Consider the following 27,993-nt stretch of genomic DNA (forward strand, 5'->3'; position numbering starts at 1 on the left):
CCAAGTTTTTCTCTTTACGTTTCCAGGTCTGCCTAAGATTAAAAAAAAAAAGAAGTATTTTTTAGGTTATTCTGCATTAGTTCATGGATTTTTTTTCTCCTCACTTCCTCTTTCTCACAGGTGAGATGTTGCGAATCTCTCTCTGCTCTGTTATTATTTTCATGGCATGTGCTCGACTGAGCTTCTACCTATGATCCCTATGTAAAACATTCATAAACAAACATCTTGCCACAACAATTCTCCTTACTCTCTATCTCTTCCTAAAATTAAACGAAAATTCTATAAGCAAAGTTTCATTCTTAAAAACTGTCCATTTGTGGAACACAATACCGTGGGGCTACTTCCCAGCCAACTATAACGTTCGTTTCCAAGTGTAGTGTAAACAAGCTCTTGTTAAGGAGTCCTCTTAAATAATCAAATTCTACTCAAGTTTCACGGTTCATCATGATGTTATCTTACTGGTCATCTGACACTCATTAACCCTTATCCTTCAATGACCTCTACCTCCCGGCCTTGATAAAGCAGTGACTTCCCTATAAAAAAAAGTCTCTATTTTCCTTAATATCATTAATAACTGTACTGACCCATATTGTGTTTTTCGTCAAACAGTATTTTTTTTTTTTTTTTTTTTTTTAAGCATGGCTGGATGTTGTATTTTAATCACTTGCAGAAAATGTGTTTCCAGAAATATTGCTACGATAGCAAATAAGACAAAAAAAAAAAAAGAAAAAATTGGAAAAGGGAGAAAAAAAAGAGAGGGAATGGGAAATAAAATGAAAACAGGAAAATGAGAGAAAAAAAAACAAATTAAAAAAGAGATAGGCAAGAAGAAAAAGGAGGCAGAAGGAAAAGAAAAAAAGATACATGAAAAAAAGAACAGGAAAAAGGATTATTTTTTTCATAAAAAAAACAGAAACATAATAATAAAAGAATAAAATGGCCTCGTTTTTATGAACGTGGCTAATATTTTGCTGTGATAAAAACTAAACATGAGAATCAGCAACATTTTGAAGGAGATAAAAAAAAAAACTTAACGAAATTAAATAAAAAAAATCTAAATGCGAAAAGTCGAGGGATTTATATAAAGTGATAAAATGGAGGATGACGAAGGGGAGGAGTATTAATGTTTTTTTTTTTTTTTTTTTTTCTCTTGATTCTGAAAGAAACCTAACGTTGGAAACGAACACGATGAGAGAATGGCCAAAAGAAAAGTGATATTTTATCTACCAGCCTCCCCACAAGGGGCAAAATAAGGCTAGTTTGATGCGAAGGAAGTATAGAGTCCCCCCCCCCAAAAAAAGGACCGCTCTGAACTGGGTATAAAAATTACTTGCATAGTTCCATAAACATTCCCTCACAAACGGAGACACATTAAAAACAGTCAATACATCCCCATTCTGAAAGGAGGAGATAATGTCTGGATGAAAAATTGCCTCCTGTTGCAGATATAATCATAACCATAGTTATGGAATCAGAAAAAGTCCAACTCAGACTTCTAGAATTCTAAAATATCCGACTGACTTATTTTAAAGTTGATTCTTCAGAGAGTAAAAAATCCAACTCGAACTTCGAGATAGGCAGAGAGAAAGAGAAGAATGAAAGAAAAGAGAGAAAGTGGTAAAGAGAAAAAAAGGAGAGAATGAAACAGCGAGAAATAGAGAGAGAATGAAAGAGAGAGAAAGAGAGACTTTCAGAGAGAATGAAAGACTAAGAATGAAAAAGAGAGAATGAAAAATAAGAATGAAAGAGAGAGAGACTGAAAGAGAGAGAGACTGAAAGAGAGAGAGACTGAAAGAGAGAGAGAGACTGAAAGAGAGAGAATGAAAGAATGGGGATGAGAGAGAGAGAGAATGAAAGAATGGGGATGAGAGAGAGAGAGAATGAAAGAATGATAATGAAAGAGAAAGAAAGAACAATAATGAAAGAGAGAGAGAGAGAGAATGAAAGAATAATAATGAAAGACTAATAATGAATAATAATGAAAGACTAAGGGTGAAAAAGAGAATGAAAAAATAATAATGAAAGAGAGAGAGAATGAAAGAACGATAACGAAAGAGAGAGAGAATGAAAGAATAATAATAATGAAAGAGAGAGAATAATGAAAATGAGAGAGAGAATGAAAGAATAATAATGAAAGAGAGAGAAAATGAAAGACTACGGGTGAAAAAGAGAGAAAGAAAGTAACGGATAGAAGTAATATATATTGCAAAATTTACGAACGAAAAAGTGTAAAGGAAGCGATTATAAAGAAGCATAAAACGAATACATGAAAAGGGAGAATAAGGCGAATATAAAAGGAAAAGGAATAAGGTGAATACGAAGAATTCGAAAGCTAAAAAAAAAGGCGAAAAAGAATAATAAGGCGAATATAAAAAAAAAGAGTAACAAGGAAATGCATTAAAGAAAACCCGAATATAAAGTAGAAGGTGAAAAGTGACGGTGAAAACAAGGCAGACGAAGATTACGAATATGAAGAAGAATAATAAGAATAAGAATGAAGAAGAATATAAAGAAAATAGCGGATGAATCTAAAGAGAAGCCGAATATAAAGGAGAAGGCAAAAGACGACGGTAAAAACAAATAAGATGACGAAGGCGAAGAGAAAGAAGATGAAGAAGAATACAAATAATATAAAGTCGGGAAGGATGATAATATAAAAATTAAAAAGAATACGAAGGAAGGAAAAGTTATTTGGTAGGCATCAGCGACTCCAAGAAAATGTGTGCCGTCGACTGCTGATGTAAGTAAAAAGTTTCAATTTAATCATAAGAAAACCATGAAAAGAAAGGGCGGAGGTGGGGCGTGGGAGAAAATATGCAATTAACTGAATGAATAAGAGTTACCAGATTCTTTCTTTGACTGCGTCTCCAATAGCAACTATTAACTAACAATCTGGTTCTTCTGTTTCTTTTTATCAAATAGAAGACCAATTTACTTTCTAATATCGAGGTTATAAAATGATTAGAAAAATAAGAACTAATGCAAGTAGAAATGTTTTAAGTCATTAGTTTAGCCTGGCATTGGCCTCATAACGCAAAATATTTCGAGGGGGAGGAGACAGCTCTCTTCATACAGACAATACCTCTCTCATTGAACACACTGAAGGAAGGGGTAGGCAGATAGGCAAAATGAATCTGACACCTGTTGCACGCCCCAATACCCTGCTATGGGTTCATGCCTCTCCCTCCACCCAATCTATGGCACCCTTCCACCAGGAGATTGTTCTATGCAAACAAAGGGCACTCTTTTTTTGTCTTGATAGCGTTCAACACCCACAAAACCTAATGAGAGATCTCTTCACTTCTCTACAGCCCATTTTTCACGGAAGTGACATTGCTAGTCTTTCTCTACTCTATAGTTATTTCTCGACTGAGCTTCAATCTCTAGTTCCTTTGTAGTGATCATAACCCCTAACATTTCTTCCTTCTTACAGAGAGCAAGCAACCCTGTGAGGTGGTTAGATCACTCGACAACCAATCAAACGCCAAAGCATACTAATTTCAACAAAACTATTAAAGGACTACTTTCAGACCCATTAGAATTTGCATATCAGACAGATAACAGATAGCTTCCAAGCACCAATAAAGAAAGGTGTCCTTTTTGCTGCCCCAATCACCTTGATGCAGAGCGAAGCTAGCTTCACTTGAAGATATATTGCTTCAAGAAGACTTTCGGCAGCCAACCAAGTTATTGTTTTAATTTCTTTCTTCACTGTCTTAACTTTTGGCAACCTACACCAACGGTGTAGATCACTTAAAGAAATGCACCTTACCGTTATATATAAGAAGGTTTTGTTTTCCTCTTTTTCACAATTCTTTTGTTACAAAATATGAGTGACGTTCCGACAGTAATGCCTCCTATTTTTTAATTCCATCTGAATGGATCAGAGGGGATTTCAAATTGCGTTGTTATGATGACTGAACTTATGCATTCATAACCTGAAGGTTTTATCTCTCTGCTACAGATATTGACGGTGTGAGACTAAAAAAGCAACCTCTGTCATGGACATGTATCAAAAGAAGAGGCGTGATATTGAATTCCTGGCAAAAGTGCATCGAGGATGGTGGTGACTATGTAGAAAAATAAATTCTGGCGCACAAAAAGTTACTCGTTTTAATGGTGACATTCCTGTTTTCATAGCTCTTCAGCTTTTTCAGTTAAAAAAAATAAGAGACTATACTTTAGGAACAACCCTCATATGACAAAGTGCACTCCAGACGCCCATGCACAGCCATCATCCAATGCTGGCAAAAGTGCATAAAACTTTTTTTAAAATAAATAAACAAATAAGAGGCTTTTGGAACGCTCATTGTATTGTAGGAATTGGTGTAATAGTTCACGAGAAAATTCTTTCCTATATTTCCTTGTAAAACTTTCAGAAAAAAACTCGTCTTTGAATCACTACTAGAAAGTTCTTTTATTTTTATTTTATTTTTTTTTTTTTGCATTCCTAATATCTCATGGAATTTACAGAAACATAGTTTCTTTCCAAAAAACTCTCATTTTTGTGGAACATGTTGCCACAAGATCACTTTCCTGAGAACTAAAATATGGCCGTCTTCAAACATTTGTCATCAATCGTAATAGGTTATCAAATTTTATTCATCCATTATTTTCAATCCTGTCATAATATTCATCATCATCCAACTGCCAATATATCTATCAGAGTTCTGTATTGGAAGCAAGAGTTCATTCCCAAGCAATGCAGCACGATATTGCTAGTATACCACGAAATGAAAAATTAATAATAATACTTATTTTAGAACTTGTTTAGACAACTACATTTATTTTTCCAAGTATTGTGATTTTCTGTTTTTTACTCTTTTCTTTTTTTTAGAATGTGATTAGAGAAGACATTTTTTTTTTTTTCTAAAACTGAATAAAATTTTTTAAAATTAGGTAAATAGAAACCCATTCAAGGAGGATGAAGAAGGCTTTAATGCTACACCAGAAACGTTGTGACAGTTGACGTCAACAGCTAGAGGCAAGCAGGGCACTTTAGATTGAAGGTCACACATCGTGGTGGTTCTATGACTGGTAGTTGTGGATGAGGAGGATGAGGATGGTGATGAAGATGAAACTAACAAAATGAAGCAAATACCCTGGAATTTGGCCAGACATCTACCAACATTTCTACCAGATCTCTTTAAGCAACAAATAGACACTTTCGAAAACAAGAATTTATCAGTAAAAGAAGCTTCTACAGAGAGCAAAATGGTACCCCCCCCCCCCAAAAAAAAATGCAACCTTGGTCTTCAATAAGAACAGACGTCTATGTATGACTTAATAATAACATTTCACATAAAGAAAAGAAAAAAATATTGTTTGTATATTCCTGATGACTCTTGTATGGGCCGAAAATAAGAATTTAAATTAATAAATTAGTGATGGGACGATTCCAATATTTCCCCCAATTTTGATACAATTACCAATTTCATACTAAATTACCGATTCCGATCCTTTATGATATTTAATTATGATATTGCTATTTTTCCGATTACCATAAAAACGTTAAATGTGCAGATATTTTCTCAAACATAAAAGCACACTTATGGGAGATGTTTTATAGATTTCAATTTTACTGTTAGTTTAAAATCAATAAATATTTATTATTTTATTATTACTACCAGCAGTGGAAGATTTTGTTTTAAAATAAATCAAATAAAAAAGACAAAAGAATCGTTTTTGGTATCGGAAAATAGGCACAAATTTTTCCAATTCCGATACCCCTCCAAAAGTTCCAATTTTTTCGGTTCTTGATTTCGATTAATTGTCCCAGCACTAAAATAAATATGTTTATATTTTTTAAAAAAATCTGCATTTTGATAGGCCTCTGAACTGCGATAATTTTTTCAAATTTCAATGCTTTCAAACAGTGGAAAAACTTGTACAACTTGTAAAATAAAATATTTTCATCATATCGCTCTCTCACATTGGAAACTTATTGACAAGAAAACTTTCTGTATGGATAAAATTGTGTAGCTAATTCTCGTTTGTGTGTTTCTCGCCTCTATGTGACTTACACATTTTTTTTTTTTTTTGCTATCAATTGAATATTTATTAAAATCAAAACAGCAAGAGCGTAAAATGAAACATTTTTTTTTTAAATCCAATTTAAAAAATAATTTAATAAGGAAATTAAATCTACCAGCTGTACATCATATATAACATTTTTAAACACTTTGTTAATAGCTGGAAAATAAGAATGAAATCCTTGATGAGTCTTTAAATTTTGAATGCGATTTGAAAGCATTTAAATTGTTGAATAGAAAGTCATTTAATTGATTCTCGAAATTTCAGCAAATGCAAACGATTTAAAATTTTGAAAGCTATTTACACCTAATAAATTTATAGAGGTTAAAACATTACTTTAACAAAATTAGAGTCTTATAACAATTTGATTCAAGTAATAATTGAATAACTAAACAATAATTCGACTTTTAAAATCCAATTTTAAAACATTTATTTAAAAAAAACAAATAATAACAAATAGTTAAACAAAAAAAAAAAAAATAAATAAAGACACCCCCAGGTAATGGTATACGTATAGGCATTTTTTTTCAAACCAACATTCACCTCCAAACAGGCACATTGCCTCTGAAACGTATGGGCCACATATATAAGGCACTCTAATTTGGGAGTTGTTCAGCAAGATGTTTGTTCACATTATATTTAAATTTCTGCATGTTGTTACAGTTAGGAGAAACAGTCCGCAAGGAGAAAAGATAAGCAGTTCGACAAAAAGAAAAGAAGACTTTTAAAGTAAAAAAGTTTTCTGGCATCTGATAACTTCTACAATGAAGTGGAGTCGGGGGTGCTGATTGTCAGATTGGTCGAGGGTGTTTACGCTAAGGAGGTAGAAGTGCAGCAAGTTCGTTGGAGCACATTCCGTTGAAGTACTTGTAAAACAAGCTCAGGGGCTGCAACACAACGTCGATGGGACAAGGGCCAGGGCAAATAAACCTACGTGATTAGATCGTTTTTTTTTAATAGTAATTAATTTTTAGAATGAATTCTAAAAATGAATTACCAATTATGTTCAAAATAGTACAAAAAGTTTGGATTATTCAGACTATTATTCTCATCTTGAAGGTTATTCTCACAATGTTTTGGCCAATGTAACCGCCAAACTTCTTTAAGTGAGTTCTATCGAACTCTGGAATCTCTATGGAATGTAAAATGGAATCCTTTATTGAATTCATAAGGGTAGCTTGCTCTCGTTCCATCAGCCATGACCAGGTAGAAGTCTTAGGTGATGCATAATTGTGTTCTTAATATCCTCTGAGGATTGAACTATCAACCACCAGAAGAGTGTAATTTATTAGCCACCCAGAGAACTATTTTGGTGGCAACAGGATTATAAAGTTTACACTCTGGATTTTGTCACAATTAAAAGAGGTGAAACTCAATCAGTTATCAGGAAATTAGTGTTGCAGTTACCCCCCCCCCCCCCCAATGGAAAATTACATTTTTTCCCCAAGAATAACGTTTGACTTTTTTTACTTTTTTTTTTCCATCAATTTTCTGAGCAATTCCAGAAGAAATATCGAAATATGTTGGCTTATGTTGACGGGTTCTTCGGCATGAATATTATTATTATTATTTTACTTCATGTCTGCCCAGGATTAATAGAAGTTAATATATTTGTGGTGAAGCTATTGAAAAGACATCTCACTTGCCAGTCACCAAAAGAATTTGTGTAGCAACATGCATCGCGTATGGGCCTAGATGTGTCATGATTCGATCCCAAGCCTGGCAGCGAGGTTGTAAAGTAAAATGTACATATGTATATTTTTAATTATTATTTCAGTTTTTGTTTCAGCAGTGCTCAATGTGTGGGTAGAGCTAAGTAATAAGCTTGGAAAATATAAATGGCAAATAAGCTACATAAAATTTTCTGCATTTCATCCTTGTGAGGATTCGCCAGGCTATTTGCCTGATTTTAAACTGAAATTATTCTAACAAAATGTTAATACTGAACAAAGTAAATATTTAAAAACAAAAAAAAAGATTTATGTTTCTGAATTTTGTTTTAGATGAGGCTTGATGATGCGGATTATTTGGATCATTTGAACTAGTTTTCATCTTGATTGTGATTCACACGTTTTAGTCGATGTAGTCTCTAACCTTCTTCGCTAGTAACTTGCCAAACTCAGAAATTTACATGGAATTTTGAACAGAACCCTGAAGAACTTCGAGGTTACATCAACAAAAATATTATGCAAATAGCTTTATACATCCTCCAAGGATGAAACGTTGAAAATTCTTTTTTTTTTTTTTTTTTTTTTTTTTTTACACGGTGGTCACCACTTATCAAGGCCCGGAAGCCACTCAGGGATAAGGGTTATTGCAAGTACAGTACGTTAGTGTGGAGATTTAATGAAGTGTTTACTTAAGAGGGCAGTTCATTAGGAATTTATTAACGTTGGACTTGAAGACATCCAAGTTGTAGTCAGGTGGAAAGCAGGCAGACGGAACAGAGTTCCACAGGCGTGCAGTTCTAAGAAAGAAGCCTTGTTCATGGAATCCATGTTTTGATTTAGGCACAAATAAAGAGTGGGGGAAATTTTTCACAGTGGATTCAGCTAGACTGGTGTTTTTCGTGAAAGATTGGCGAGGGGGGACCAGAGATTGGAGTTCAGACGAGCACCTACCATGGAAATAACGATAAAACAAGGATAGGCTCGCAACGTCTCTTCTGTCGGAGAGAGGTTGCTGTGTAGCTTAATTGCCATATATATATATATATATATATATATATATATATACTAGCCAGGAGACACGATGAATGATGATCAAAAAATGTTTCACACTCCTATATTTTCATTTTCATCAAAATAGGTGAAATCGCTCAGTTTTCAATCAAATTGATCGATTACCTGCTCTAGTTGGAGACCCATTGTGATGTAACAGTAGGAAGCTTCACATGCCTCCCCGTAGTGACTTAGTCCACAATAGATTGTTGTCTATATTGCACTGTAGAGAACTTACTGTTGAGTTTATAAAATTATTTTTTATGCATAATGACTTGAATAAAAGTTTAAAATGCAAACGTCAAGTATCATACTTCAAACAGAAACATTAATTTTGAACGCGCCATTGTCCTATAAAAAAATTTACTGTTGATCTTATATACTTGGCCTTACCGCTTGTGCGGTGATATTCGCTTAAATTTAAGTTTAAAATGAAAACGTCAAGTATCCTGGTGCAATTGTGTTTTAAACAAAAATATTCATTTCGAACGCGTCCCTGCCATATCAAAGTACCTACTGTTTATTTTATATGCCGGGCCTTTCTGCTTGTGTGGTAATAAAACTTCTCAAATTCACTTGTGATGTTGGGCAGTGTAAGGGTGTTAACTTTGGCCAAAATCACCTGTTCCTTCTCTCAACAGATTATTTCGATTATCGATACTTATCGAAGACATTCCGGTACAAAACTTATCTAAGAACACTAGTAGGCACATAAAGTACCTTCGTGTGAAATGTCATAAAAATCGGCCCAGCCGTTTTCGAGTCTATAGGGAAGGAACTCACATACACACTGGGACACATACAAAGTTGCTTTTAGATAATAGAGATTATTGAATAAAATCTCTAGGTGTCAAGTCGTTGAACAATATGTGATATACATACGCGTGATGGCAAGAGAAACTATAAAATAAAGCCCAATTCTGTCGACGGAAGTGCGAGGAATACGTTTGTGTCGAAAGGGAATCGATGTATTGTGATCAGTTTTTGAGACGGCAAGAAAACAGATAAAAATAGGAGAGAAAACGTCCACTGATTTCAGGTCGCATTATTTTCTAATCTGCAACGACGACAACGCGCCGAATTATTTTTTTATTATTATTTTTAGTATTTCTATATTCTCCCTTGAAACACCTCAGAATAAAAATGACAAATTCGATCCTTAAAATAAGAAAGAAAGAAAGAAAAAATCCTTTTTACTATTTTCGTCGGATATTCATACATATCTGGATCACATAAACATAAGTTAACGAGTCACGGTAAACAAACATAAGCACAACGTATATTAAGCAAATGACAAGGATCACAGAGAGCACCCGATGAGGAGCAAATCCATATTGAAAGGTTTGATTTGTAAATCCAGTATTAACCGGAGGTTGGTGACAAGTATCTACGATCTGATTTCGAAATCAGTATTTTGTAAAAAAAAAAAAAAAAACTGATTTCGAAATCAGTTGAAAACAGTAAATTTTTCAGTCAGCAAATTTTTGCAGTAAATCAAATTCTTTTTATCTGACTCCCCACCATTAACAATTTATTCTAAATTAAACTAATTCAAACTTAAGAGTTGACATTAATTGTGTATTAACAAACAAACAAACAAACAAACAAACAAAAACGCTTTAAAATAAGTTAAAAACAAAAATAAATAAATAAAATAGTAACCTATTTTGTCTTTTAACAATCCCTGGTTGTATATTTGTTTATTTTTTCATCCCTTTATCTTTTTTTTTTTTTTTTATGTTGGCTCTTGATGCCTCAAACTACTATATTATTTTTGTAACAAAACGGTCGTCAGAAGAACGTCCTTTTAAAAACAACAATTATTTATTCGAGGGAACTATAGCATTGGGTGTATGTTGCCGGAAGTTTAAAAAGTGAAGAAGGAATAGAAGGAGGAAGGAACTAATGAAGGAAGTTTGGTTGTCTGCTGAAAGTTTTCTTGGAGTAATATATCTTTAATAAAAACAAAATTAAAACAAAAAAAAAACTTTATTTAGCATCAGTGACGGAGGCAGGAGAGAGAACCTCTTTCTTCATTAATACTAGAAAGCTCTCTGACTGTCGTCTGCAATTTCTAAAGGAGCTGGAAATACTCGTTTAAAAGTAGGTTGAAATTAATACGCCCTGGAAGCTGATTGATTATCACGTGACCCAACCACTTCCGTATGAAGAGATATAAATGTTTATGGTCGCTAAATAATCCAAATCACTGAACATTTCAGTGCTTGAAAAATATCTGTTTAATCTAAGATCTATAAATAATTAACTGTATAATGAGCTTACTAATAATTAATTTCTGCAGGCAGTCTATTCTTTTTCAAAGCTCAATTAAAATTGAATTAGATAAGCTTATAAACTGAAAGTATTCTAACAAAACAAATCTAATATTATGTTTCTGAATTTTTGAGATGAGGATTGATAATTCGTGTTATTCTAATTATTTTGGATAGTTCATAAGGATCTGGGCGTAGTGGATAAAGTACTTTGTGAAATTCAATTGTAAGTTACACTCTTTTGGAGGTTGAAAGTTCAATTCTCAATGCGGGGAACACTCAAAATACAATTGCGAATTACTTCGAACTTCTACCCAGTTATAGCTGACCAAATAAGAGCATGGTACCCTTGTGGATTAAATAAGAGGTTCTGTTCAAAATTCTGTGTAGATGACCGAATTTGATTAGAAAGATTCCAGAGTTTGATAGAAAGATTCCAGAGTTTGATAGAAAGATTCCAGAGTTTGATAGAAAGATTCCAGAGTTTCACAGAAAGATTCCAGAGTTTGAGAGAAAGATTTCAAAATTTGAGAGAAAGATTTCAAAATTTGAGAGAAAGATTCCAGAGTTTTACAGAAAGATTCCAAAATTTGACAGAAAGATTCCAAAATTTGAGAGAAAGATTCCAGAGTTTGACAGAAAGATTCCAGAGCTAGACATATCCGCTTAAAGAAGGTTTGAAAGCTGTGAAAATAACGCTTACGATGAGAACAGTAGTCTCAAGAATCGAAATACAAATTAAAAAAGATTTGTTAAACACTTTAAAATAAAGCTTTGAACGGATCCAAATAGATCAGCATGACCTCCTTGCAGTCTATTATCAAATGTATTATTGTACAAATCAAATTGTTCCGAATAGAGCTCTGATTCACAGCCACAAGTTTTGCTAGAGTTCAATCAATTCCCTAACAACAACGTATCCTATCCAGAAGGTCAGATGAACGTGTTTCCTAGAAAAATTTGGTATACATTTTAAAATTTCTAAATTTAACAGATCGATCTTATTAACTGTTTTAGAAAACGTTTCTTCTCTTTTTAGAATTTGATAATGTACTTATAGAAATATGTCCCCCTTCTTTTTATTTTCGTAAATGAAAAGCGATAATAAAAAATAAAAAATTCTTCATTATTATAATCGATTTTACTTCTGTTTTACATGCTTCCTCTCAAATAGAGTAAAAAAAAAAAAAAAAGCCTCAAACCTAATAGGTTCCACACTATCAGCCTAGCTCCAACCTCTGTCCCATCATCAATGTTGTATACCTCTGTCTGTTTCACAAGTATTTTAAATGGAATGTGCTTTGATGAACTCGTAGTACTTGTACCCTCTCCACGTACATACTCATGACAAACCTATCTAGCAACAAAATTCCACTCCTTCTGCGTTGAGGTCTCTAGATGCCAGAAAGTCTTCTAATCTAACAGTTTCTTCCCCAGACTGCTAGATTTTGAAATTTCCTCCCTGTTTCCTGCATTCCTGATTATACTAATCTACAGAAGTTTAAATATAATGTTAAAAAACATCTTGTTGCTTAACTCTCCAAAATCTCGTTAGACATAATCCCAAATAGTATCCCCTTATATTCCAAGTGGTAATATACCTTCTTTAGATGGGGGAAAAAAAAGTAATGAAAAAAAATGATGTTAGCATGTGTTGGATGGCTTCTAGAAATTGACTTTCAAACTGGCCTGTCAGATCATTATTTAAACTATATATTTACATATGATCAATTCTCCTTTACGATTGCGAAAGTTGGACAGTAACGAAGGCGGCTGAAAGTCGTTTAGAAGCAGCGGAGATATGATTTTTAAGGAGAATTCTACAAATCTCATGGACATAAAGGAAGACGAATAAAGAAGTCGTGCGTAAGGCAGAGTACAGCAGATTACGACTCAACACCGTCCACGCCAGACAGTTAAAGTTCTTCGGCCATTTAATGGGGCAGACGGCTTAGAAAAAAATTTAGATATTAGGGGGAAAAAAATATCGCCGGATGAAAGAGCAGAGGAAGACAACAAACAAAGTTCACTGACAATCTCAACAGGGTCACTGATAACACGACTATAGATCTAATCAGAAAAACTGAAAGCAGAGAGGACTGGAGAGCCATGATCATCGATATCTGCAATAACAAACCTGATAGCTGAAAAAGTTACATAGTTTAAATAATGATCTGATGATCCAGTTTGAAATGTGGTTTTCTTTGAAAGTCGTTTCCTTAGTTGGGTTATGTTACTTATCATTACAGCTCATCATCATCATCAGTTTAACATCCATGGCATATGGTGGACAGCTAATTGAAATTTACTTCCAAACTAACTAATCTCTGGCCAGGTCATTATTCAAAGTGCATATCTTAAAATGCAACATATTTTCTTTGGCAGTCATTTTTTTAGTTAAGGTAAAAAAATTTATAGGCTGGATGCCCTTCCTGACACTAAACTAGTCATATGATTAGGACTAGTGCTTTTATCGAGACATCATCACAAGGGGATTTCCTACCAAGGCTAATAAGCACTCCATCTACCCGTCTTATCAATCCTTATCCTCAAATGGCTTTTGACCTTGATAATGATGACTTATTAGTCACAGCAAAAAAAAAAAAAAAAGAAATGTTTGTATCAATCCAAAAATAATTGTTTCCAAACACGAAGAAGAATTAAATCAAATGATTGAAGTGATTTTTTTTTTTTTTTTTTTTTTTCCTTTTTACAAAGAAGTCACTAATTATCAAAGTCCATGGGCCACTAGAGGATAATGAATGTACGAGAGCCAATGGGATGATACCATAATCGTTAGTAGTGGAAATTTGGTAAATTGGATTACTTAAGGGGAACGGCTCATCAAGAACTTGATCACATTCGATTTGAAAACGATAATATTGTAGTCAGTTGGAAAGCAGGGAGACGGAAAAGAGTTCCATGGGTGTGCAGTTCTAAGAAAGAAGTATTGTTCATGGAATCTGTGTTTAGGTTTAGGCACAGATAAAGAGTGGGGGAAATTATTGATAGTGGTTTCAGCTAAACAAGTGTTTTTTGTGAAAGTTTGGCAAGGAGGGGACCATAGATTGGAGCTCAGACGAGCACTTTCCATGATTTTTTCTAATCTAATTCCAGTCATCAAAACTACCACATTTGCGCTATAGGTAAAACTTAACATTATCCTACATTGTTTAACTATTTTTTTATGAAAAGAAAGTTACAAATTCATCATGTATTTTGGGGTGGGGGGTGGGGGGCTAAAAAACAACATATTGATGAAAAATAAAATGTTAAATGTGGTGGTTAATAAGACCCTCCCCAAAAAACTATTAAAGTATGAGCTGATCACAATTTTCTGTGTTGTTTCAAGGGCCGAAAACAAACAAATCAGTTTCTAAGTGGGAAGAATAAAAAGGGGATTATTGAGCAGATAAAAAAGAAAAAAGCTGGATAATATTCAGTCATGGATTATATAGTGTTCTCCCAGGTAAGTACCATGGGACGAACAAAATAAATGATGCTTGAAGTGATCATTATGTGAAATATATATATATATATATATATATATATATATATATATATATATATATAACCTTGTCTATCTGAGAAATGGTCTCTACCAAACTCCTGTTAAATTTTGGTCTACAGACCTGAAACTTAACATATAGGGGATTTGGACCTGTAGAACAAACTTGATTTGGTTTTTAGCCAGTAAAAATGGCTGCTAAGGGATCAAGATTGAAAAAAAAACTTCGAGCTTAGCAGGCATAAGTTGACTAAACATGTTATTTCTATGCTTGCACAAATATACATTTATACCTTGCATAAATTTTTTTTGTTTTTTTTTTTAAGTTTTTACATACATATGACCGTGGCTCAGAGAGTAACAAATAATGCTGAAGATCTATATGTTTTGGTTTCGATTCCAGCTGATAGCACCCAAGCCATATTTAGTTTCTTACTTTCCAAACCACTACTATACATTAGGTACATTATAATGACTGATAGAGAATTGCCTCTATGGTAATAAATACGGAATATGCATGAATTAAAATATCATATTTAAGCATATTTTATGACCAGGCAATGCCGGGCGGCCTGCTAGTTTTACATAAAACATAATATTGTAACAGATTCTGGTGGTATCTGAGCTTAAAATTTATATTTACAGAAATGTGGCCACCTCTTGTTTTTTTTTTTTTAATGTTTTTCGCTTTTGTATGATTTATTGCTGTATTAAAAATATCAAAAAGATTCTAGCTGTTGGAGAACCAGGACACACGTCCATAAGAAACACGGAAGTGTTATATAACCCAGATATTTATCTCTCTCCCATCATTAAATGATGTGACACAAGGGTTGGAAAGTGTGATTTGAAGAGCCGGCATCCAGAGGACGAATGCTCTGGCCTGCAACAATGCCCGAGTAGCCCGAGTAGCCCCCCCCCCCGTTCTCATTCTCCAGAAGGGACAGCCTCAGGCGATCAGCAATAAACTAACCCTTTTTCGAATGCAGGAGGTAACGCCTGGAAAAGTGGATCTTCTAGAACTGACAGGACCAAAGACATACCTCAGTTAACAGGGAACAACCGATCTCAACAATGGCGTAGACAGTGTTGCCGAAGAAAAATCTTCAACCTAGTTGTCGAGAGAACCAGACCATGCATCAATGGTAACACAGAAGTGGAATGCATCAGCAGATAACAGTTGTTTGTTTTGAAATAAGTTGTTTTGTTATCCTATCAATTCAACACAGCACAACGTTCATCAAATTCATTAAAACAATTAATCTTATATGTTTATTTTTATTAATTTGTTCTTCGCTCTTTTAGTCTTTCGTTTTTTTTGTTTTGTTTTTTTTTTACATGGAGGTTACCGCTTATCAAGGCCCAGAAGCCACTCGGGGATAAGGGTTATTACGTGTACAGTAATCAATGGGATAGTATCATAGTAATCGTTAGTATTGGAGATTTGATAAAGTGTCTTACTTAAGGGGGCGGTTCATCAGGAATTTGTTTATGTTGGATTTGAAGACATCCAAGTTGTAGTCAGGTGGGAAACAGGCAAACGGAAGAGAGTTCCACAGGCGTGCACTTCTAAGAAAGAAGCTTTGTTCATGGAATCTACGTTTTGATTTAGGCACAGATAAAGAGTGGGGAAAATTACTGACAGTGGTTTCAGCTAGACAGGTGTTTTTCGTGAAAGATTGGCGAGGAGGGACCAGAGATTGGAACTCGGACGAGCACTTGCCATGGAAATAATGATAAAACAAAGACAGGCTCGCAACGTCTCGTCTATGGGAGACAGGTTGCAGGGAAGAGAAAAGGGCATCCCCCACTATGCCACAAAGTCTATTTTGTACTCTGTCAAGGCAGGATAGGCTGTTTTAGCAACTCCAGCCCAGATGTGGCAGCAGTACTCCATCCTTGGACGTACTTGGCTTTTATACCGTTTTAATATGAATCATTTAACTTATTGCTTGTTTTCCCTTTTTGTTGGGTCAGTTGAAATATTAGACTCGTAAGTCACATAAGTAAAACTAACAAGACAAAAAGGGCAGACACGAGAAAAAAAAAAAAAGAGAGCACACCCAGGTTTACAGTCCGTGTCGTTAACCAGTTAGCCACTACAAGGTTTCTCCTGGGAATCCAGATCACCTTAATCTGGTGCAAAACATTAACCATAATCGGGTCCATTGATATTCCTCAGTAAGGTCGCCTCGTACAATTGGCCATAAACGCACCCCTGTAAAAGGAGAAAGTAATACCTAAAAGAATGATATCGTAAGATCCATCAGAACAGATACTATGATTTGATCTCGGACCGAAGGCTATGTAGTAACGAATATCGATTCCCCGCCTCTCTCTCTATCTCTCAACTGTTCATACTTCTGGTGGCTTTGTGCCTAATTTGTAAAATTATCCTGCTTGAGTGAAGCAATATTTATTTAGTCTCAAATTAAAAGTGCTTCTTTTCAGAGAGGCTGCTGAATTTTTCCTCAACATGAAAACCCGACCTTGTATCTAACTTTATCCTTGTGGGGGAAGAGGAAGAAACAGGGACTTGTTCATACTTTTCAAAGACTTCTTCGCCACTCTAAATTGTTTTATTTATATATAATTGGGATAGGGGAGTATTACTATCAATTACATACACAAATTTCTCTTCTTAGTAAAAAAGTGAACCTGTACAGTGCACACTCCCTTTTGTGTGTGTGTGTGTGTGTGCGTATATATATATATATATATATATATATAGAGAGAGAGAGAGAGAGAGAGAGGGAGGGAGGGAGTCTTTTTTTCTACGGATTATTATTGATTGAATACTAATTTACCAGATTATCCCCCCCCCCTCCACAAGAAAAAAATTCAATATTCAAATATTTTTATGGGGTGCTCTGCTCAGTTTCTAATACAACGTTCTAGCAAATCGATCCCCCATATTGGAACCAGTCGACGTTTGGATGCCAAACTGGTATAAAAAGAAAGAAAAGAAAAAACAGAAGGGAGAAAAATTGCGAACTTTGACCTTTTCAGGATTGCCAGATTGGCCTTTTATAAGCAAATTTATTGAATTTGGCCATTTTTTTTTTTTTTATAGCAATTGGTCTTCAAACGTCGACTGGTTCCGTTATGGGGGATCGATTTACTAGAACGTAGTATTAGAAACTGAGCACCTCATAAAAATCTTTAAATATTGAATTTTTTTTTACATTGGGGGGGGGGGGGAATAATCCGGTAGATTAGTGTCCAATCGATAATAATCCGTTAAGAAAAAAAATTGAAAAAGACGAAAAGAAAAAATATATAAGGGAGTGTGCATTGTCAGAAATTTGTACTATGGGCAGCAGGTACCCCCCCCCCTCATCAAACTGTTTAATTTTCTTTGAGTTTATTGTAATTTAACGTTTCAAATTCCAAAAAGACATTTGTAAACCGGATTCCTTTTGGTAAAAGACAGGTAAAAAAGTTATAGGCAAAATTACGTTTAACTTATATAGCCATCTGAACGCACCTGTTAAAACCGGTTGTTTGCTTGTTTGTTTTCTTTTTCAAACAATTAAGGGACGGATTCGTCTTAGAACCACCTAACAAGTTATAATCATAACATTGCCGTTAATTTTACGAGGATTTTGCTTTCTTGCGACAAAGTGAAATAAATACATAAAAATGACAAATCATTTATAGAAAATATAATTAGAACAAATACACACACTGTTAAATGATGCAAGGAGAGCAATTACAGACAGGTTGCGTTTGGGTCGTCATGAACAACACGCTTTAGCTCTACGGTGTTGCTCGGGAATCTTTACTTTCGTTTTTTTTTCTTTTGTTTTGAAAATTCAATATTAATTTCATTTCCATTTGTAATAATTATATGATATCGTTTTGTCATTAAATCAATTGAACCAAATTGTTATGAAACTAGAAATAATTGCTATTTCGGGTAATGCTTCTTTTTTTTTTTTTGTACTCCTTGGGCGTTGAGTTACATGGCGACCAGCAGAAAAAAATAATAGTCGTTTCCTTAGTCCCCCTGCCCTAGTCAAGCCTGACGCACGCGCACGTAACATTTTTTATTTACTGATGTTGCCGCTGTAACTAAACGATTATTTGTCACTTTTACAAACATTTATTTATTTTGAAAAAAAGTTTTACTTTTTATGAATATTAAAAGAAAAAAGTTGCTAAACATTTATTAATAATTTCTCATTTTTACAAACATTTGTTTTTAAATTTCTTTTTAAATGACGACTTTTATCGACTTTTTTTTTTTTAATAGTAATTGCGGATGGGTATGCTGACAACAAATATCAGTTAAATTTTGCAAACCCGAAGATTATTACAAAAATGTTTTGTTTTCGCACTATTCAACAATTTGTTCATCCGCGCATGTAAATTAAAAATATTTGTAAAGGTGAGAAATTACCAGTAAATGATTTAGTTATTTTTATTTATTTATTTTTACATTAGGTACACCTCCACAAATGTTAAGAACGGCTTTCAGAATAAACACCCTCAACCTCTCCATGTTGACAACGGATTTTGGAATAAACACCATTGGGGGGGGGGATATTTACAAAATTTAACTGATATTTGTTGTCAACATACCCATCCGCAAATACTATTTAAAAAAAAGTCGATAAAAGTCATTTAAAAAGAAATTTAAAATCAAATGTTTGTAAAAGTGAGAAATTATTAGTAAATGTTTAGTAACATTTTTCGGTATTATTATACAAACACCGTGACAGCGTTAGGGTTAGGATTAGGGTTAGGGTTAGGGTTTAGGGTTAGGTTTAGGGTTAGGTTTAGGGTTAGGGTTAGGGTTAGGTTTAGGGTTAGGGTTAGGGTTAGGGTTAGGGGTTAGGGTTAGGGTTAGGTTTAGGGTTAGGGTTAATTCGCTGTCACGGTGTTTGTATAGTTTTACCCATTTTTCTTTTAATATTCATAAAGAGTAAAGCTTTTTTTCAAAATAAATAAATGTTTGTAAAAGTGACAAATAATCGTCAGTAAATAAAATATGTTACGTGCGGGGTGGGGTGGGGGACTAAGGGAGCGACTATTAATTTTTTCTGCTGGTCGCCATGGAACTCAACGCCCAAGGAGTACCTTTTTTTTAGCATCAAAGCCAAGAGCGTCTAGAACATTGTTGAAATGGTTTGCTCCCTGTTGACTGAGGTATGGTTTTTGTGCAATTCTAGGCGGTCCACTCTTCCAGGCTTTGCCTTCACCCTTTGAGAAGGGGTTAGTTTATTACTAATCGGCTAGGGCACCGAGGAATGCCGACGGGACTGCCCAGATATTTTTTGCAAGCTAGACTGCTCTTCCTTCCTGCGGTGCTGGTGCTGGCTCTGCAAATCTCACTTTCCGACCCTTTTGTCACATCATCTTACCGTGTTTTTATTTAGGGTTTGGTAAGAATTTGAAAGTCAATTTAAAATAAATTACTTTCTCTTCAGCAGTGTAAATGCTTTCAAATTTGAAGTCATTTATTTTTATTTTTTTTATTTATTTATTTAAGTATTTACAGATTAAAATGCCTGATTTGTTTGCGAAGAAATGGAAATGCACTGTGATAAAGTTGATTTCGTAAATGAATTTATAAATAGGATTTTTTTTTTTTTTTTTTTTTACATTTCATAATGCTGCTTTCTTTTTAATTTCAATAAATAATCGATTAATGATTTTTAAAAAAAATGTGTAAGTCACGCAGCGGCGAGAAACACAGACATACATTTATCAATACAGAGGTAACTTGTTTTGTTTAAAAAGAAGACAAAGACATTTGAGAAAAGATGTGAAAAAGAAGACAAGCGAAGTGGCAGGCACGTGTCTACATTCCGCAAATTGACAAACTGTGTCACACTCGACAATATTTGCGGAAGAAGCGCGAGATTTTTAAATTGACAATCTGTTTTGTGTTAGGGTGACAATTTAGACGTTAATGTGGCTTAGAATGAAATGACGTCTGAGGTTTTTTTTTTTTTTTTTTGGTTTTTTCCACAAACACTTAGAAAAATTGAATGAATTTAAACAATAATTAAATACTCTTAACTAATAACTGGACTTAAAAACAAAACAAACAAAAAACAGTTTTTAAAAATCTACAAGCGTGCATAGTTTTCTTTTTTTCTGCTAAAAAATTATTTTTTTCGTTTGTTTTGACTAAAAAAAATAAAAAAATAGACACTAGTGCAGTTTAACAGCTACAAGCAAATTGTTTTCATTTTAGGAAGATTCCGTCCACGCAACGTAAGAGTTATTAAAAAACCCTGCCAATGTTAAGAATGGCTTTCTAAATTCTCTCGTGACTGTTAAACTGCAGAAGTGATGAAGCATATTTAGTATTTTGAGATTATTTTCGTGTTTCGACATCGAACTGTTAACGTAACGTCAGAATTAAAATGAAGGGCATGTTTTTAATGTGTGTGTCTTCTCCAGGAAGAAAACGAAAAGTCCTTTAGTTTCAACACTAACTTCGATGTCACAATGTGAAAAGCTGTTCTGATACTACACTTCACCTTTTCTGTCCTCGGCCAGTGGATGAGAAATCCTTCATGACTGAGACAATTTTTATTTTTGTTCCTATCCAGAGTGCTGTCAGAGTGCCCTTTATAGGGAGCTTGATTTTCCCCATATTAAAAACCGACCTCGTGTCTAACTCACCCCTCATGGGAGGCAAGTAACTAGGAACAATATGAAAAGCAATTTTTTTCAGGTGAAACACATTCATAACATCAAATATTCAATTTTAATATATAGCGCAGAGCGCGCTTGCGCCAATCTCGAACAACAAAAAAAAAAATGCAGGAAACCGTGCCTGCATGGGGAGGGGGGGAGTCCTGATGACAATTTTACCTGATAAACCCCTCGGCCCTCCTCCCCTCATTTTATCCTTGATTCAAAGTGTAGCGTTTGTTTGGTCTGAAAAGGCGATTCACCTAGGCAAGGCATTACCGCCTCCTTTCAGAGGGGAATGAGCGGAATTGCTCGTCTCTCGCACGAGGCGTTCACATTGCCGTCGGGGACGTGCAGAAGGACTGCAGGTATCTTTGTTTCCAATATTCAGAAATGTTACGTGATGGAGGAGGAGAGAGTTTTTCACATTAAAAACAGGCATTCGATCTCGCATTGACCCCGTTGGGAGGCAAATAAATCGGGCGGGGGGGGGTACTATTATCATGTATGCAAAAATTAAGAATCTCCGAATGAACGGAGAAGAAGCGAATTAGGGATGCGTGAAAATTGTTTTACTTTTTGCGTATCGTGCGATATGCAAGACACAGTGCTTGCTTCTGCTTCTTAACTGCTACTTTTTAAAAACTTAAAGTAGATTGCCAGCATTTCGTCCTCATTTGAAAAGAGAACTCCTCCAAGACCGAGGCAATTTTTTTTTTATTTGCCCCCCCCCCCCCCCCCGCGTCTCAAATATTCCTTTTGGGTGAACTAACTGGATATCCAGCACGTTAAAAACCTCATCTCTAACTTTGCTCTTGTGAGGAGTTAAGTAACTAGGGATTCCTACAATTTAATTTAAGCGAGAAATGTGTTTCTAAATCGACAGTTTAAAGGCTTCAAAATCACTTTCGGATTTCGTATGGTCACCAAATAAATATACAAACCATTGTGTTTAATCCAATAAGATTAAACTGACCGGCTTGTTTGTGCGTCCAAAATTAAATTCGAAAATAAATTGAATTTTAAGAAAATAATGAGGACAAAATTTATTCAGAATAATAGCAATTTGGTAAATGTGTTGTTTCCCGACTCATTTAATTATGTCGTAAAGAAGATGTGCGGTAGCTGAAATTTTTATTTCATTTTTTTAAGATTATGACATGCTGGATATTGAAATCAATTTAGTATTATTACATATGAAATAGGGGTAAAAAAAAAAAAAAAAAAAAAAAAAAAAAAAAAAGCACTTTTTAAATTAGCCGACACTCTGGCATGTCACGGATATTCTGTAAACTAGTTGATCTAAAAAATTGGAACGGGGATTTGTTAAGACGAAGAATGTTATGTAGAATATTAACTCACAAGGAGCTGTCGCACAGGTAATGAAAGATCTCCCATTGAAAACCTGTGGTGTTCCCTGGAAGCCGAGTGACAACAAGTCTCCCCAGATTTCCAGCACTCTCCACCTCCTTCAATAACATTTGCAAATAAATTTGCGTTATCGCAACAGCCTCTCACCATTGATTTCTCGTTGGCAGCGGCCATAAGTCTCGTCAAACTCCCAGTTCTTCTTCTTATTATTATTATTATTAATTCTTTTTAAAATAAGATTTTCAACTTAAATTTAATTTTTACGATATCTGGTGTTTATTCAATTGTTAGTTGAAAGTACAGAATAGTTACAAAAATAAAAGCAAAGGAAAAAGCCCCCACCTACCCCAAGATGTTAAGAATGGGTTTCTTTCAGCACGGTCCGTATTCTGCATAAGTACCGTAAAGTATTTTACACACACTACATAATATCGTATTTCTGATAAAATTAAATGGGCCGAGAAACTACACGATTACTAGTAATTTATATGTTACTTATAGTCGCCACGAACCAAGCACATTGCCACTAAGATGCGAATTAGAAACCAGATTTATATAGCATTCATGATGTTTGTTCACATTACATTTAAATTTTTTGCATGTTGGTACAATCGAGAGAGCAGGAAGCAGGGAAGGAATTCCAAAGGGTAAGCAGTTCTAGAAGAGAAGCTAAAGAGTTTTCCGGCATCTGGGGACCTCTACAGGCTTAAATTTTAAAAGGCGAAAAGGTCAATATGCACTGATTGTCCAATTTGTAAATGGTGTTTATTCCGAAAGCCGTTCTTAACATAGGGAGGTTGGGGGAAGTGCTTATTCTGAAACCCGTTCTTAACATGAGGTTGGGGGGAGTGTTTATTCCGAAAGGCATTTTCTTATTTTCAGCCTCCCCATGTTAAGAACGGCTTTCGGAATAAACATCCTTTGCAGGTTGGACAACCAGTAAGTGAACATAGATCGGCGAAAGTCAAGTATCATGGTTCATTCTGTGCTTCCAGAACTAAATGAAAACGTTCAATTACGAAAGCGCCCCTGTAGAGCCGAATAAGCTATTCTTGTCACCTTCATGTAAAAACCAGAATTGATATTTTAGCTAACAATATGATGGACACAAGAAATGTGAAATTTCGAAAGAGAAACAGAAAGTATGAAATGAACTTAATTTTTAAAAATAAAATTTTCGTTATTATGATTATGGAGAAGAAAAAAAAAATGAAGAGGCCAAATAATCTCTCCTCAGATAAATTGTTAACTTGTTGGTAGTCACAGAACCCACTACAGAAACAATTGCACTTAAAGGGGCGGTCAGAATCTTAAAAAGATCTCTCAATTGGAATATCTAAGATAGGTGAATGTTTTGCAACTGGTAGGATGCCCCATCCGCAATTTGAACAAATTGATAAGACAACAGATTTTTTTTAAAAAAAAGGGGGGGGTAAATTTTTTACTTACTTTCCACCTTAATAATCACCTTTAAAATGACGACTGGCGTCAAAAATATGCGTGCACGGAAATGGCCACCACTGATAACATAAGAAATTACATTGTACAATATCCGGAAAACTAATTGTTTGCGGTAAATTTAAATACAGTATTTGTTTTCAGCATATCCGAAAACCTCTTCACAAAGGTGATTGTTTAGGTGGAAACTAATAAAAAATAAATAAATAAATAAATTTTTTTTAAAAAGACGTTAAGTAAATAGCCACCAAAAGAGGGAGTGGGGAAGAGACACCGCCCTTGCGCCCTTCAACTTCAAATTTTCTATCATTCAAATTACGGTCTGTGCAGTTTATGAACAGTGTTTTTTTCTTCCATAAATAAGATTTTCAAATTAAATTTAATTTTTACGGGTTTTTTTTTCTTCATTAAATTGTGAAGTACAGAATAGTTTAATAAACAAAGTCTATGTTAAGAATGTCTGGCTTTCTAAATAACGTTATTATTTCAGCCCGGTCCGTAAACTGCACAAGTACCCAAAATTACATTTTCACGCGGATTTCAAGCTAGGATCAAAGTGTAGTAGAGGCCCATAAGGAAATCGATCAGAATTTATCAAGTAGCTAAGAGAAGGATAAACAGAAGACAACAATCGACTCGGCGACTCTCCCCTTACTATGTTCAATGTTTTGAGGACCTTGTGCCGAATTTGTTTCGTTTTTTTTTTTTTTTTTTTTTTTGCAACATAATCTAGACTGTAATATATGTTCCGTCTCAAGAAAGGAGGGGGGTATCTTTCCAATCCCGTGTATTACCACCTCGTTTCAGTGTATTGTCTGAGACTCATATTCATGGAAGAGGTATGGGTATTTGGGGGGGCATTTTGCAGTACACTTTTGTTGTCTTTATTGTCTATACTGCAAAATACCCTATTTTTGTTTTTTTATCTAGAGTGTGCCCCTTTTCGCGGAGAACTGGATTTTCCTGTGTTAGGAAGCAACCTTATGTATTTTTTTTTTTTTTTGTCCTCGTGGGAAACAGGTAGTTTTTTTTTATCTCTCTATCTTTCTACTTAAAAAGTAGTGTTTTCTGTTTGTTTGTTTTTTTTTTTTATATTTGCTAATGTAATTACAATTAGTGATTTTTCGCATAAGGTTTCAGTTTTACGTACTTGCAGCAATAAATTAAGACAATTAAGAATAAGGAAGTATACTAGTTTTACCCGGCGTTGCCCAGGTGGGGGACATATTGCAAAGGCTTGAAGAAAAATAATTTACTATATTACAAGTAACATCGTATCTACTATACTACTGTCGCACGCGCAGCAGCACTTCTAGTTTTTGCTGTTACCATCCTAGAAAATAAAAATAAAAATTCTACTAGATTTTATTTCGTGATGAAACCAGTTTTTAACAGATTTTTTTTTTTTAAACTTTTTATTGGTTTACTTTTATTTCAATTTGTGCAGTTTACGAACCGTACTACTTTTTAAATATTATTTTCAAGTTAACTTCAATATTTACGCTAGCTTTTGTTTGTTAAATTGTTAGGTGAAAGTACAGACTAGTTATAGTTAACAAAGACCCCCCCATCCCTATGTTATGAATGGCTTTCTAAATAATAACGTTATCATTTCAGTACAGTAACATAAGTGCATAAGTACCCGTTATTATTTCAGCACGATCCGTAAACTGCACAGGTACATCCCAAATAAGTAAAAACAAAAAAAAAATAAATAAATAAAATAATTCAATGTATAAGTCACGTAGTCGCGAGAAAACCGCGCGCACACAACGAAACTGTTCCATCATTAAAATAGAGATATACAAAATATTAACTTTTTGTTCACACAGATTTAAAACAAACAAAAAGCTCGGGTATCCCCCCCCCCCCAAACTTAAAAAAATTCTAATAAAGAGACGTTATTATAAACAGACATGAAAATGAGTGCCAATTATTGTCCCAAGACACCTGAAAAAAGGAAGCAAGTCAATTTTAAAGGGGGGGGGGACACACGTCGTCATAACAAAACATCACAAATGTTTTCTTCTTCAGAAAGACTTTTTCTCACTTGGTTTGTTTTAAAAAGCAACAAAATGGAATATTAAAACTGTGCATTGCAATTAAGAAAATTAAACATTTCTTTTATTTATATAAAAATAACAAATGGCTTTTTTTCTTTTTTTTTTCTTTTTTGGTAGATTGTATTTGTTTTTATTTTGGGGGATATTAATATTATTTTAACAATAGAGAAATGTGGTTTGGGAAGTGGGAACTATTAAATAAGAAGGATGCTCTTCTTCCTGCAGAAACAAATATTAACCCAACCTCTAGTCATATATACAAGAGGGGCATTTCTCCTCGTATCTCTCTCTCTCTCTCTCTCTCTCTCTCTCTCTCTATATATATATATATATATATATATATATATATATATATCACTGAATTCCATCGTTACCGAAAATGATATCTACATAACACATAGTCGATGCGTGTATGTAGGTATTATTACTACTTCTTCAACATCGACGCTCTGTGTCCATTAGAACAAACAACACATAAAAATAACACTGACGGCTTGGAGAACCTGCTCGCTTTTGGGGCATGTGACCAAGCTGATAAGTCCCGCATCTCCTGAAAAAGGGGCCCCCACAAAGGGGGCCGTGCACAGACGGGTTCACTAATCATAAAAGGAAGCGTTCTACTCACGTCTGCAGTACAGATTCAGCAAGAATATAAGCCATCCACATAGACGTGCGTTTGGGTCGCCATCACTATAACTAAGGGAGGTAACTCTCGCTCGGTTGGATTTTGGTGCTGTGCCAATCTGAGAGAGAAATTCCTCATTCCAAGTTGGGTTTAGCAGCGAAGGGGAAAGGCTGGCTGCAAAAGCGACCAACATACCTGGATTCCGTTTGCACTAATCAAATTAGCGTGTCACCATAAAAAACGCTAAAAAAATAAAAAAAATAAAAATTTTTTTTTTTTTTAGGCAAAGTGATATTTAAAGTAACGAAAGTATTAATATTTACAAAATTCCTCCTTAATTCATTTTACTGAATTTACAATTTTGTGAGCAGTTCATTATATATATATATATATATATATATATATATATATATATATATATACATATATATATATAATTGATCATTTATAATTATTTTGCACCTTTAAGAAGTAATTTCTTAAATGTTGAGCACTGCCTAGAAAATAAAAAAGGCGGTTGCCTTGGCCTTGTACGAGATCCAGTCCCTTGATCACTATAGATCGTCTTAATAACGCTGTGTTCATAAAGGTTAAATTTCTCTTAATTCTCGGGGTGATTGGTTGTGGCCTAGAGGTAACTTCCCTTGCAAATGGAGTCGAGGGTGACTTTACAGCAGGGTTCAAATCCTTTGATCAGCGACAATTGTCACTTCCTGCATAATTTATAATTTATAATATAAATCTCACCTGTCTGCTTAAATGTATGTATGTATGTTTGTATGTCTGCCTAAAACTTTCAATGGAGGCGACGGATTTTCATGAAACTGATATCGTTTTGAAGCTCGCCCCTTCGGACTATAAATATCAAAAAATTGGCTAAAAACATTAATTGCTTCACCCTCAACTGGGCACTTTTCTATAGGGAGGGGGTCGCTTTTTTCGCTAATATTTTCGAAAGTTATCCCCACTTTTCGATTGACTAGCCTTAATTTAAACCTTCGTCACTTCCGGTTTGGCGATGGACGCAAGGGCAAAGATGTCACTTTTTTTTTTTCACATTCTTTTCCTCCTTCGTGGTAGAGTTCGAGCCTGCCTGCCTACTACCACTTTTTTTTTTTTTTTTTGCTCAACACACATTTCCAAACACCTGGGCAACGCCAGGCACCCAGGCTAGTCATATATATGTTATGAAAACATATGGAAATAAAGCTACACAGAATTTTACATGTTTCATCCTCAGGCTTGTGTAGAAAATTTTGTGTTGCCATGTCTACTTTCATAATTTATTACC

The 27,993-nt window shown here is 34.5% G+C and overlaps 1 protein-coding gene across 2 annotated transcripts in view; it reads right to left on the reverse strand.

The window, feature by feature from the left end:
- The window catches only part of LOC145252569 (dynamin-binding protein-like), a 666,835-nt gene extending 640,027 nt beyond the window's left edge, over positions 1–26,808 (reverse strand). For both annotated transcript variants that reach the window (XM_080112187.1, XM_080112186.1), the window contains exon 1: positions 26,703–26,808. The gene's annotated coding sequence lies outside the window, so the exon portion shown is untranslated. The remainder of the gene's footprint in view (positions 1–26,702) is intronic.
- Between the last annotated feature and the right edge of the window lie 1,185 nt (positions 26,809–27,993).

Source organism: Euprymna scolopes, chromosome 29 (assembly GCF_053919585.1).
Source record: "Euprymna scolopes isolate OS-2025 chromosome 29, ASM5391958v1, whole genome shotgun sequence".
NCBI classification, from domain to species: domain Eukaryota; kingdom Metazoa; phylum Mollusca; class Cephalopoda; order Sepiida; family Sepiolidae; genus Euprymna; species Euprymna scolopes.